Raw genomic sequence first — 10,986 nt, 5'->3', positions numbered from 1 at the left:
AATGAATGAACTGAGTGGGTGGTTCTCAGAGAAAATAATGTGTTACAACAGTTCTCTTTTATGGAAACTTGGCACAGGTTAGGGAAACAGAGAGTTATTTACCCTAAGAAAAGATACCTGAATTCTTAGGTGGTTAATTCATTAAGCTCTTTTACTTAGTGACTCAACAGTATGTGGATACAGGGTTTTTCCCACAGATAAAATATTCTTCAGGCATCTCTCTACAAGCATGTTGGAATGAGAAAATTGAACATTTAAAAAGACCAAATAACCCCATCTGTCAAAACTCTCTATCTCTGAACAAAGCAACTGATATAGGACAGAGAAATGATTCGACTTTTGTTTTTCAATGAAGAAATAAGTCTAAGAAAGGGCCGTATTGTGGCTACTCTTACCTCCTCATTTAATATCTGTAAAGTAAGTAAAGCAAAGTAAAGTAAGTCATTGTTATCATACTAGTCAAAGGAGCACTAAATTCATACTCAGACGTGGATTTGAATTCCAGTTCTCACAAGTTTCTTACCCTTTGATCACATTTTCTCACTGATAAAATGGGAACGAAAATGCTTTCATTGTTTTATCTTATGGAATTGTTGTAAGGAAAGTGCTTTGTAAAACTTAAAGTGTTATTATCATCACAGCTATTACATTTATATGTTTCTCCAATAAATTCTACTCTGATGCTTTATCATACCATGGAGATAACCTATAAAATGTGTTACCATTGGTCTACAAAGTTTGGCTAAGAAAGTCTTTGAGTATTGGCCTAGAGAGAAACCATTGATCAGTCATCCAAGGACCTGCCTCATTAAGTTTAGAGAGGCTCATCACCACGTTAGCTGTAGGATCATGAATTATTTGGCCACAGGAACTCCTGAAAAGTAATGAAATATAACTAACATGTTGTAGTAATTAGATTTGAAGATCTTTCCTACCCATTAATAGGTCATGTGACCTGCTTATATCATAGGAAGCCTAAGTCACATGTGGTGGGAGGATCTTTCTGACAGGAAAAGGAAGTTATGTCACAGGAAATGCTGAGGGAGAGAGAAAGAGAGAGAAAGAGAGCAGTTATGGCTGCTAATGGCTGCCAATGGCCGCCATCATGATAGTTAGAGATGAACAAACTGAGTTAGCTGTACTGTAAGTCTTGTTTTGGGGAAGACCCCAGCAGGGGGTTGGAGAGTTTTTGGCATGGTGAGACTCCATGCTGTGATATGGTGTTTTAAGTTCCTTGCTGTTATGATGAAGTGGGCTAACTGGCTGTGGGAGCTGAACATTTGGTTATAGGATATGGTTCTCTGGTGTCTGAATAAATGTTATACTTCTTTTACCTTCTTTATGGAGAGTCTCTCATACTTGGCGATACAGAATTACATAGGCATATTCATGATTATTGTTGATGTGTCTGTTGTCTTACTAATACAGATGTATACAGCATTTTTAAGTTCACAAAGCACTTTACATACATGATAATCTCATTTGATCCTCACAGATGAGATATGTGGTATAGTAGACAGAGTGCTACAACTTGAATCAGGAAGGCAAGGGCTCAAATCCTGACACAGGCACACATTCTCTCTCCTTCTACCATAGGCTGGGTTAGATACTGGAACTGAAGCCTCACTCTGCTCCCGGGGGTTTGAGCTACACCACTGCTTCTTGCATCTGAACTTGCTCCTTTCCAGCTATACTGATATCTCCAGGCCTCTCTACCTGGAGGACCATTCTAGGTGCAAGTCTTCTTCTCAGTCTGCTCTGGATTGGTGCCCTAGAACTGGGTAGTGGATTACAAAACTGCCAATTGGCACCTGGCCCCATCATGGTGCCCTGATATGGCTCTGGTAGTACTTTATTTATGGGTCTAGGACCTCCTTTTGCTCTAGGGTACAGTCTCTCCCAGGGTTTTAGAATACTGCATAGCAGCATGCTTCTGGCCTTATCCCATCCCCAGTATCATCAGATCTTCTGTTTCCCTGTGCCAACCTGGGTTGGACAGATGACTTATTGTGACTTTTTTTCTGGATTTGCACATCAGGATTCAGTCTGGTGCATTTTCTAAGTATGTATGTAGGAGTTTTGTAGATGGGAATTCTGCTGTACTGCTTTCTACTACTCTACCATCTCCCTGATATATTTCTAATCTATTGTCATATAAGCCACAGAAGTGAAAGACACAAGTCCTGAACAAATTAAATGTAAATGGAAAATATTTAACAAATAAATTTAAATAAATTTAAATTTATAAATAAATAACTTTAACAATAAATAAAAATACAATAAAACATAGATAATATATGATTTTCTGAATCAATATGCAGCCAGCAGGGATTCCATTTCTATTTGAGTTTGACACTACTTATGTAAACAATGAAGTGAAGGAGCATGGTATAATGGAATGGGCATTGTACCAAGGTGAAGGACATGGATTTGAGTCCCATCTCTGCAATTTCCACCCCTTACTCTACCTCCAAATACACTTGACTACAGACAGGTTACCTTAATCACACTTAGATTGTCTGAGCCTCAGTTACTTCATATGAAAAATGGGATAATACTATTGTGCTGTAATAAATGATTAGAAGGATGCTTTCAGAAAAAACTGGGAAGACATACATGAAGTGATGCAAAGTGAAATGAGCAGAACTAGGAGAACATTATACACAGTAATATTGTATACAGAAATGTTGTCTGATGTTCAGTGGTGAATGACTCAGCTATTTTTCAGCAACATAATGATCCAAAACCATTCTGGAGAACTTATGATGAAAAATGTTAACCATCTTCAGAGACAGAGCTGATGGTATATAAATGTATATTGAAACATACTTTTTAAACTTTCTTTATTATAATTGTTGGATTTTTTGTCTGTGTTTTCTTTTGCAACATGGCTAATATGAAAATGTTTTGCATGACTGCACAAATATAATCTATGTCAAATTGCTTGCCTTCTCAAGGAGGGGGGAGAAGAGAAAGGGAGAGAAGATAACTTTGTTACAAAGAAGACCCCAGACTCAATTTCAGAGTTAGTGTCTCAAGTCTTTTTTATTACATTGGAGAGGCTGAAGGACTTTTCCCTTCAGGTCTTGCGAGAAGTGAACACAACCTTTTACTAAAGGAGAGTGTGTTGAGTACAAAAGCAAGAACAAGCCATGTAGGATTAGTAGCTGTAACTCCTCCCTTCTGGATCAGGATTGGTCCTGATCCTTCCAGGTTACAATCTTCCTTATACACCCATCTCATGTAACTCCTTGATACGTTCCCCCACCCTGGTCATACATCCCATGTTCACTTAATGAGGTCCTAATCCTGTGCAGGGTGGGGAAGGTAATACGCATGAGGTTCATTAAGCATGCTCAATTACCAGACAGTTGCTGGCTGGGAGTTAACCCTGGAGGGTTTGAGCCAGTTTGCTCAGGGCCCCTTAGTTTGAGGTTTCTGAGCCCCTTCCATTCTATGCTGATTGGTCAAGACTTTTATCTTATCTCAGCAGCCTCCAAGTTGTCATGGGCCCTATGTCTCTAACTGTGTGGAAACTGAACCTTATATATGTCACAATACATATGTGTGTGTGTGCGTGTGCGTGTGTATCACAACTTAGAATTCAAAACTTCCTAAAAAGAATGCTAAAATTTTTTGTTTACATGTAACTGAGAAAAAACAAAATGAAAATTAAATGAAAAAAGGGACAATAAAATTATACTGCCTATCATAGAACTGTTGAGATAAAAGTGCTTTTTAAACTGAGACAAACTATATATATATATGTACATATATATATATATATATGATATAGTATTGTGAAAAATTAAAGATTCCCAGGGAAACCAGTTAATTAAGCTTGTTAAATTGTCAGCCATAGTTTTATACATAATCCCTCATTGATAAACTCTTTCCATGGGTCCTGAGAATAATTCTGTGTATTCCTGCAGAGTAAGGTATACCAGGGTACCAGAAACATTTTTCACTTTCTTAGAGTTAACAGGCTATTTTTCAGATGGTTGAGGTTGCTCAAAGTCAAGTAGATAAATCAAAGTGTATGCGTGTGTGTGTTTGTGTGTGTGTGTGTGTGTGTGTGTGTGTGTGTGTTGTGTTTGTCTCTCTGTTTTTTTTTTGACATAGCTACCCAATGCCGAAATACCTGGTCATTTAATTTTTCAAAATTGAAATAATACAAATAGATGATCAATGGAGCAGACCCACTAGCATCTTTATAATCATCTACTTTGCTCATTGCTGATTCAATTAAATTTAACAACCTATTAAATTTAACAATCAATCACCTATTATATGCAAGGTACTATACCAGATCCTGGGGATACAAAGGAAAAAAAGAGTTCATGCTCTCCAAGAGATTACATTATACTAAGAAGATACGCCTAATAAAATAGATAAGAAAATACAAAGAATTTACAAAGTAATTTTGAGGTGGCAATAGTGGTAGAGAACTCTGACAGTTGGGGGAGGGGCAGACATGAAAAAAGTCTTCCTGTAGAAGGTGCCCCTTGAATTGAGCCTTAAAGACATAATGGATCTATGAATTGGTCCAGACATTTTGGAAAGCAGTGTGGAACTATACTCAGAAAATGACCAATTGCATATCCTTTGTTCCAGCTATACTAGGCCTATATACTATTAGGCCTATAACCCAAAGGAATAAAAAGTACAGAAAAAGATTTATATACAAAAATATTTATACCAGTTCTTTCCATGGTAGTCAAAAATTGGAAGCTAAGGAGGTGTCCCCCATTAGGTTTTTTTTTTGGTTCTAGTTAGTATTTTATTTTTTCCCAATTATATGTAAAAAGAATTTTCAACATTCATTTTTAAAATTGACTTCCAAATTTCCTCCCTCCCTCCTACCCCTCTCATTGAGAAGGCAAGAAATTTGATATAGGTTATACATGTGTAGTCATGCAAAATATTTCCACAATAGCCATGTTGTAAAAGAAAACATAGATCCAAATTTTTAAAAAGTACAAAAAGTATGCCTCGATCTGTATTCAGTGTCACTGAATCCATGAGTATATTGTGAAGGAAGGTGTAAGAAGACTGGGAAGGTGTTGGTGCAGGCAGGGGAGGTTGGTTATAAAGGGCTTTGAATGCTAAACAGAGGATTTTGTATTTGATTCTAGAGGCAATAGGGAGCCACTGCAGTTTATTGAGTGGGATGGGAAAGGATGACATGGACAGATCTGTGCTTGAGGAAAATCACTTTAGAGGCTTATTGGAGTAAGGAGAGAATTGAGGCGGGCAGAGTCACAAGCAGGATATTGCAATAGTTGCAGCATGAGGTGATGAGAGTCTATACCAAAGGGATGGCAATATCAGAGGAGAGAAAGAGGCATATTTGAGAGATATTGCAAAAATGAAATTGACAGGCATTGACAACAAATTGGGCAGGTGATGTGGGGTGTAAGATATAGTGAGGAATCCAGGATGATGTCTAGGTTGCAAGCCTGACGGACTGGGAGAATAGAGTTGCTCTCTACAGTAATATGAAAGTTGAGTGGGGTGGGTGTGGAGGAAAGATAATGAGTTCCATTTTGGACATGTTGGGTTGTCTACTGGGATGTCTGAAAGGCAGTTGGAGATGTAATATTGGAGGTGAGCAAAGTGTTTGGGGCGTGATAGTTAGATCTGCGAATCATCAGCATAATGTTGGTAATGTTGGTTGTGTGTGTGAGCTGGTGAGATCACCAAGTGAAATAGTATATAGAGGGAGAAGAGAAGAGAGTGTAGAACAGAGCCCTGTGGGACACCTGTGGTAAATAGGCATGACCTGGATAAGGATCTAGCAAAGGAGACTGAGAAGGATTGGTCAGATAGGTAAGGGGAGATGAAGAGGAATAAAAGCATCAGACAGTAAGGATAGATCTTGGCAGGACAATACTGGTAATAAAATAAGGGTGCAAGGTACTAGAGAGAAGAGGACAGTGTGAAGTTTAACTGTTTCACCAAAGGGTCAAGCTGGGAAAGGAATGAGAACATAGTCAGTACAGGAGTATATTACCTGGGAAGGAAAGTGGAGGGATTAGAGAGTCTGTAAGGCAGAGGAAAGATGGAACAACAATAAATTATGATCAGACAAAATAATTTCAGAGTTCATAAACATGGAACTGAAATACTTGTGGTTGATATCAAGATCAAAGGTATGACCACCTCTGTTTGTAGATGAAGTGGAATGCAGAAGTAGATTGTGAGAAAAGAGTAAATTAAAGAACTAGGAAGTTAGGTTGTTTGAGGCAGTTGAAGTCCCATGAGTATGAGGCTAACAGTTGGAGAAGAGAGAAAGACCATGAGACAGGCTCCTGGTGATCAGAAGATAATAGCTACCAGAAACTTGATTAGTTCACAAATACGGATTAAATGGACCTCAGAGGAGAGGTTACTGAGTGATCAAGGCAGAGGGAGAATCTAGAAGAAGCAATGGGGAGCAAGGAGTATTCTGACTCCTTGACTCCTATCATTGAGTCAGGAGTATGAGTAAAATTGCTGCAAAGGGTGACCCAGGACACCACATTATCAGGAGGGAGCAAAGTCTCATTGAGTGTGAGAAGATGTTAAGAGTTAGAAAGGAAAGAGTTTAAGATCAAAGCAAGCTTGTTACCTATGGAACAGGCATTCCAGACAGCATAGAGTTTAAGCAAAACAGTGTGTGTATGTTAAAGAAGGAATCAGCTGGGGAGAAGAGGGGTTGATAAAGAAAGCTGGGTATACTGAATGTGTGGGAAATGTTCAGGTCAATTTATATCCCAAACATTGTAATACTTCCAATACTCCACACTATCAGAACCAACGAAGTTTAAATAAAGTCATTTCATTTCTGAATAATACCTTAATTGATCTTTCTGTCTTATTTCTGCTTATGCTATGCTTATAACTGGTCTGACTTTGTAAAAAGCATGTATTTTCTTTAGGGATGAGCAATTTGCTCTTATAAATATGACTTTCACATAAGGGCTTAAAGTGCTTTATTCATATGGCTTAACTTTCCCATCTATCTTTGTTTTCTTTTCATATTATAATATTTTCTAAAAAAGAAAGTAAGAAATTAAAATCCAGTGCAAGGTTTCAGGTCCCATTTCTAAATATTTAGAAAATACTAGTCAAAGGTCTTTATACTGCTGAGGAAAAAAAAAATGTGAAAAATAGGTTTCTTATCATATCCATCTAGATTTTCCCTAAAACAACGTGGATCATATCCTACCCATGGCTTCTTATCCACGGATTTTTGTACATATCGTCATACAAGTTCTCCACAGAGGGCCTACCCCACACACTTGAGACCTGCATGATTTCTCCTGACATCTTTAGGATGCCTTTGACCAATCTACCAGTGACCTCACCTTCAACATGTAACCAGCTCATTTTCATCTTCAATCATATATTTCCCTACTGATATCTTTTATTTCCTTTTTTGTTACATGTTGAAGCTTGCTCACATGGACCATATGCCTCTCCATTACACTCTTTTGATCTTCTGTTATAGTAATTGATTTACATTAAACATATGCATGAAATTATTATAATCAATGTCCATGCTCTTTATTTTTTATCCATTTTTCAATATAAAAAACTTATTATAATAGGTCAATGTTATTTCAATTGCACTTCCCAGGCAATATGGAAAATTACAAGCATTCTATAGCATTCCCTGGACATTACGGAAAATTATCATCTCATAAAGCAGAGAGAAGCGGTGGAAGATAGAGCCAGTTTAAAGAAATCTTGGGAAGAGCCCAACTAAGCAAAGTCCCAAGGGTTTTGAAAGATAAAAATGGGGGAAAATAATTTAAAAAATTAGAAAAACTCCACAATGAGATTTTTTAAAAATTGTTTTTAACATCAGGGAAAAGAGACCTACCTCACTTGGACTCTAAAATCATTCTCTCATGTGCTTAGAGAGGAGAAAGAAGTGGCAATATAGAAAATGAAGATGAGAAAAGAAGCCAAATTAGACCAAGTGTGCATAGAGGAAAACTTGGCTGAAAGCAACACAATTGTGAGGGTGGTGAGGTATCTGGAGAGGAAAACACCAAAGGCATGGGAAAAAAAATTCCCAGAGCTTACTAATATCCCTCAAGAAATTGAATAAGTAAAAAGAAAAAAAAAAGAAGTTGAATAAGTGAATATATCAACAACTACTAACCTATGGGCTTACCTTCCCATCTATATACAATTTTTTTAAAATGAAGATCACTTCCATACACATATTAAGGGCATCCTCATTGAAAATGTTACTGAGTGGAAGGTGGGCTTTTGTAAGTTTATTGCACAATGGAATGTGCCTTTACCACCACAAATTGACAAAAAGAACATACAACATCCCACTGTGTTTATTTTTTGTTGATTAAAACAGAAATGCATTTGACTCAGGAAAGTAGAATGCCACCTTAATGATGGCAAATAGGCAAACCTGACTTCTCCCTACAACTGATGTGTGGAACTCTGGGCTACTTCTAAAGGACCACATTATTTTGCCTAAATACTAAAAGATGGTATTTTGGGATGATGCAACAATTCCTTCACTCCCATGTCCATCTCAATCAGATAGGGCTATGTCAGAAAAGACTGGTTATGATTCAGAAAGAACTCTCCATTTAGTAGACCTTAAAACAAGGACTTTTAAACCTTTTGTGTTGTGGAGCCCTTTGCATCTGGTGAAGCCTATGGAAACTTCCTCAAAATAATGTTTTTAAATATATAAAACCACTTATGTCAAATACAGTTATCAAAATATGTTTTAAAAATATGTTCACAGACCACAGGGGTTCTTTTACTTAAAAGGAATGATGCTGCTCTGTGGGCTTTCTCTTCCTTCCTGTCTCTAGAACATATGCACTTAACTTTCGTTCTCTCTCTCTCTCTCTCTCTCTCTCTCTCTCTCTCTCCCTCTCCCTCTCTCTCTCTCCCTCTCCCTCCTCTCTCTCCCTCCTCTCTCTCCTCTCCTCCCTCTCCTCCCTCTCTCTCCTCTCTCTCTCTCTCTCTCCCTCTCTCTCCCTCCTCCTCTCTCCTCTCTCTCTCTCTCTCTCCCTCTCCTCTCTCTCCTCTCTCTCCTCTCTCTCCCTCTCTCCTCTCCTCTCTCTCTCCTCTCTCTCTCTCCTTCTCCCTCTCTCTCTCCCTCTCTCTCCCCCTCTCTCTCCCTCTCTCTCTCCCTCTCTCCCCACTCCCCCTCTCTCTCTCTCCCGCTCTCTCTCTCTCTCTCTCTCCCGCTCTCTCTCCCCCTCTTCCTCTCCGTCTCTCCCTCTCTCTCTCTCTCAGACTTCCTGTGAGAGATAAAGGCAGGGGCACTCTGACACCCCTGTAAAAATGGCAACTGTCTGTGGCAGCTAAAGAAGGGGCTTAGTTAGACAAACTTGAGCCTGAGTCCTGGGCCTCTGATTGCCTCTTTTGCTTTGTGCTTCTTCATGAGCATGACTGAAGAGTGATCTTTTCCAGTCTTGGAGGCAGCCTTGTGTGTACAAGTAGTGTGGGGCTCCTGGCTTCCGTCATTGATTCTAGCTGCACTAAAGGAAGTTCCCCCTACAAATGCTAAAGCACTTCTTAGAATATAAGATGATCTACAACAGAAGGAACCCAAAACCCAACCCTGGTCCACCATGCTAGAAGATAGGGACCTTGAGAATGCAGAAACAAGTTGATGATAAAATGCTAAAGAAGAAAATCTGAAAAATGCTTCATATAGTTTGATATTTTAAGTATCAGTCTTTCAGAAGAGCACAATATTGGTCATGAGTTATTGCTTCATGTTTAATTCTCCCCACCTCTTGCAGGAAATACCAGAGAGGTAGAGTGTCAGAGATAGGAAGGGAGAGAGAGCCCAGAGGATGGGATCACTCCTTTTAAGCTCTTCCTAACTCAGCAGCCAAATCCTCTCTTATGCAACCCTTTTCTCCTGCTGCTATCATGGGGGCCAAGGGATGCTTGTATTATTCCAAAATGCCAAGTGTTTTAGCACTGAGCCAGAGTACGTGTCTCACCAGAAATGAGTCAGGGTCCTACAGATGAAGAAGGCTCACCTAGTTGATTCCTTTCTCTCTAGCCCCCATTACACTAACTTAAAAGCTTGCTTCCAACAAGGTATCTCTCCTACATACATCAAAATCATTAGTATCAAGAGAGGCATAAAACAAGGAGATGTATATTTGCCAAAGGTGCCCCCATTGTAATAGAGGAGATCCTGTGATGAGAAGTTAATCTAGGGGTACAGCCTTATTAAACTCATTGTGCATTTGCTGCAAAAAGCAAAATTCCAAAGCAATACCTGATTCCACCAAAAAAACTCATTGTAAAGTCTTTGTTCCTATGAGAATTATCCAAGTCCTTGAAATCTCTATAGCTGACAGAGGAACAACACCTACCTGGGCAGTCTAGACTAGTTTTTAAAACTTGAAAGATAACAATGAACTGTCTTTAAGACTTAATGGGGTCAAGGCAATGAAGGCTCAGACTGTTGACATAGCTTCCTGCATACCCAAGTTCAGCATCAAAGTGGAGGGGATAAGCTCACTCCTCAGATTTTACATATGCCAAACATATGCAGGGAAATTGTGCCCAAATGAATCAATGCTGTATCATTACTGAATATCCTATATACAGTATTATTTTTTAATTCAATTTTATTTTTAGTTCTAAATGCTTTCTCTGTCCCCCCCCCCCCATTGAGCAGGCAAGAAAAACAACCCATTACAAATATGTATAGTTATACAGAACAAATTTTTGTACTAGTTATGTCAAAAAAAAAAGAAAGAAAGAGAAGAAAATGTGCTTTAAATATGCACTCTGAGTCCATCAGTCTCTGTCTGGAGGTGGATAGCATACTTCATCACTAATCCTCTGGAACTGTAGTTGGTTATTATGTTGACCAGTTACTAAGTCTTTCCAAGTTGATTATCTTTACAATATTGCTGTTACTGTATAAATTGTTCTTCTGGTTCTTCTCACTTCACTTTGTATCAGTTAATACCTGTTTCCCCAGGTTTT

The sequence above is a fragment of the Trichosurus vulpecula genome, chromosome 2, assembly GCF_011100635.1.
Source record: "Trichosurus vulpecula isolate mTriVul1 chromosome 2, mTriVul1.pri, whole genome shotgun sequence".
Taxonomy (NCBI): domain Eukaryota; kingdom Metazoa; phylum Chordata; class Mammalia; order Diprotodontia; family Phalangeridae; genus Trichosurus; species Trichosurus vulpecula.
This window is presented reverse-complemented; position numbering follows the sequence as displayed.